Raw genomic sequence first — 4,129 nt, forward strand, 5'->3', positions numbered from 1 at the left:
AAATATTTACTAATACTAATATGGAAAGATGATATTTCTTTAACTCTTATTATACTATATTATTATAATTCTTTTATTTGTATTTTCTTATTATCTCCAATTTATTATATTTATTGTTTAAAATCCCACTTTAATAGTTTTAGATCACATTCAAACACACACACACACACACACACACACACACACACACTATATTATGTTTACTCTTAATCTTCCCACACTTCCTAATGTCTCATCCATGCCTGGTATTCATACAGGTCCCTTTCCCAAACTCAGGACATTTGGTTTCATCCTGTGATCTCTAATTTTAGTTAATAATACCTATCTTTTCTCAGATTTAGAAATACCCATTGGGGCCTGATGAGCACTGAAGTCAGTGACTGACATTCCTTCCTCTAGAATCCATTATGTTTATAATAAATCACAGGAGAGTTCCATGTACTCCTACAGTCTATGACTGTCTTTTACCAGACCTAGTCTTATTCAATATTATTGGCAGAAACCAACCAAAATGATGTTTTTGCAGTGCAATACGTTCTAGGACATGGTCAGACATTCAGTGTAGTTCTCCAAAGATAGTGCAGTGTATCTCTCTTCTGTATCTTCTTGCTATTGTATTATTGTTACTATTTATTTCATTTATTTACTTCCTAACTGTTGCCTCCATTCTAGTCCCTCCTTGCAGAGTTCTTACCCCCATCATCCCTCACCTTCACCTCTGAGAGAGTGGCCCCCATATCCTCTCACCCTAGGCCATGAAGTCTTTTTTTTTTTTTTTTTCCACACAAGGTTTCTCTGTGTAGCCCTGACTGTCCTGGAACTCATTCTGTATACCAGGATTGCCTCGAACTCTGAAATACACCCACCTTTACCTCCCAAGTGCTGGGATTAAAGGCATGTGCCACCACTGCCCTGCAGACCATTAAGTCTGATATAGCTGTCTCGTGTGAGGTCTTGCCAGTGCCTGGCAAATACAGAAGTGGATGCTCACAGTCATCTATTGCATGGAACACAGGGCCCCAAATGGAGGAACTAGAGAAAGTATCCAAGGAGCTGAAGGGGTCTGTAACCCTATAGGTGGAACAACAATATGAACTAACCAGCACCCCCAGAGCTCATGTCTCTAGCTGCATATGTAGCAGAAGATGGCCTAGCTGGCCATCATTGGGAAGAGAAGCCCTTAGGTCTTGCAAACTTTATATATCCCAATACAGGGGAACACCAGGGCCAAGAAATGAGACTGTGTGGGTAGGGGAGCAGGGAGGGGGGAGGAGGGTATAGGGGACTTTTGGGATAGCATTTGAATTGTAAATAAAATATTTAATAAAATAAAATAAATCAGAAACTGAAAAAAAAAAAAAAAAAAAAAAAAAGGAATTAGGACCTTCCTCTCACTGGGTCCAGGCAAAGCAGCCCTCTGCTACATATGGACCATGGGCCTTTGACTAGCCCATTTATGCTCTTTGGTTGGTGACTTAGTATCTGGGAGATCCACTGGGTCCAGGTTAGTTGACATGGTTGATCTTACTATTGGTGGCTACCCCCTTTCAGTTCCTTCAATCCTTCCCCTAACTCTTCCAGAGGGATTCTTAACCTCTATCCAATGCTTGGGTGTGAGTATCTACATTTATCTCAGCCAACTGCTGGGTAAAACCTCCCAGATGACACCCTTGCTAGACTCCTGTCGGTAAGGAGAACGTTGGATCAGTAATAGCACCAAGAATTGGTGCCCTGCAGGTGGAACAACAATATAAACTAACCAGTACCCCCCTGAGCTCGAGTCTCTAGCCGCATTTGGAGCAGAAGATGGCCTAATCGGCCATCACTGGGAAGAGAGGCACCTTGGTCTTGCAAACTTTATATGACCCAGCACAAGAGAAGGCCTGGGCCAAGTATTGGGAGAGGGTGGGTAGGGGAGCAGGGGTGGGGGTATAGGGAACTTTCGGGATAGCATTTGAAATGTAAATAAAGAAAATAATAATAAAAAAAATAAAAAAATAAACAGTAACCATGAAGATACTTTGTTAGATATTTAGAAACCTTAGTTGGAAAACCCAAATCTATTTTGCCACTGTGAAGGTAGGGCACCCAAGAGATAAGGTGGATGTTCCAAGAAGTGTTCACTGCTTCAGACATTCCCTGCTACCTAGCAAGTTTTGACTTATCTTTATAAAGATCAGCAGGAAATCAGAATCTCATATGTTTGTTTTATGCCTACAGTAAAAACAGTTATTGCAAAAAAAAAAAAAAAAAAAAAAAAAAGAATTGGTGCCATTCCATGGGATGGATCTCAAGTTGGGCTGGTCACTGGTCTGCCATTCCTTCAGTCTCTGCTCCATTTTAGTTTCTGCATTTCTTTTAGACAAGAACAATTTTTGGTCAAAAATTTTGAAGGTAGGTTTGTGTCCCTATGCCCCAAATGGGAGTCCCATATGACTACTGGATGTGGTCCCTTCAGATTGTTGGGCATTTCAGCTAATGTCACCCATATTGAATTCTGGAAGCTTCTCACATTCCAGGTCACTGAGACTTTCTGGAGATTTCCCCTGACCCCCTGTCAGGTGCATATTTCCATTCATTCTCCTGGTCCTCTGGGTCTCTCTTGTGTCTCCTCCTGTACCTGATTGTGTCCCCCATATACATCCCTCTCATCTCCCCACCCAGGTCCATTCCTCTCTCCCTCTGCATCCCATAATTACTTTATCCTATTCTAAGATTGAATAATCCTCAGTTGTGCCTTCCTTCTTGTTTAAGTTCAGAGGGTCTGTGGGGTGTATCATGTATATTCTGTATACATTTTGCTAATATTTACTTATCAGTGAGTATATACCATGCATACACTTTTGGGTCTGAGTTACTTCACTCACAAGGGTATTTTGCAGTTCCATCCACGAGCCAGCAAATTTCATGATATTCTAGTTTTTAATAGTTGAATATATTCCATTGTGAGAATGAACCACATTTTCTATATCCATTCCTTGGTTGAAGGACACCTGGGTTGTTTCCACTTTCTGGCTGTTATGAATAAGGTTGCTATGAACATAGTAGAGCATGTGTCTTTGTGATATAGTAGAGCATATTTTGGGTATATGTGCAGGAACATTAAATCTGCCCATTCAGGTATAACTATTTTCAATTTCTGAGAAATCACCTGACAGAATTCCAGAGTAGTTTTACAAGATTACACTCCCACCAGCAATGGAGGAGTGTTCTCCTTTCTTCACATACTTGGCAGCATGTACTCTTCCTTGAGATTTTAATCTTAACCATTCTGATTGGTGTAAGGTGTAACCTCAGGGTCCTTTAAATTTACATTGCCCCGATGGCTAAGAATTTTGAACATTTCTTTAAGTACTTCTTAGCCATTCAAGGTTCCTCTTTTGATAATTCTCTTTAGACACTGTACCCTATATTTTAATTGTGTTGTTTTTTGTTTGTTTGTTTGGTTTGATATTTTTGTTTTTTTTTCTCTTGTTTTGCTTGGAACCTAACCTCTTGAGTTCTTTATATGTTTTGGATAATATACCTACATATCTATCACTCTGCCCAAAGTTCAAGTCCAAGTGAATCAAGGACTGCCACATAAAAGCAGATACATTGAATCTGATAAAATAGAAAGTGAGAAAGAGCCTTGAAAGCATTGGCATAGAAGAATATTGCCTGAAAAGAATAGCAGTGACTCAGGTTTTAAGATTTACAATTGATAAATGGGACCTCTTGAAACTGAAAAGCTTCTGTAAGGCAAGAAACACTCTAAATAGGACAAAATACCAGCCTATAGATTGGCAAATGATCGGGCTCTTCACTAACCTTGCAAATGACAGAGGGCTACTACCCAAAATATCTTCTGACTCTTATGTTCTACCACTTCTGCAGTCTCCCTTGAGCCCCAGACAGAGTGGTATTAATATTATTTTTAGGACTGTACCCTAAACCTTCAGTTACTCTATGCATATTGAAAAGACATGAATCTCTCCATTCACCTCCATTTACTTCAAAAACAATCCTCTTTTTCTAAGAATGTAGCATATTTAAAATAAAGAAAACTTCAGAAACCAAAATTACAGATACTGTAAATACTGTAAATATCTCTCTTTTTTTTTATTTTTTATTTTTTTTGAAGTTAATT

General features: G+C 39.2%; 1 protein-coding gene across 1 annotated transcript in view; it reads right to left on the reverse strand.

Moving 5' to 3' along the window:
• Positions 1-4,129, reverse strand: part of LOC110320215 (carbonic anhydrase 1-like) — a 23,345-nt gene that overhangs the window by 750 nt on the left and 18,466 nt on the right. The gene's annotated exons all lie outside the window — the stretch shown is intronic.

This window comes from Mus pahari, chromosome 4 (assembly GCF_900095145.1).
Source record: "Mus pahari chromosome 4, PAHARI_EIJ_v1.1, whole genome shotgun sequence".
NCBI classification, from domain to species: domain Eukaryota; kingdom Metazoa; phylum Chordata; class Mammalia; order Rodentia; family Muridae; genus Mus; species Mus pahari.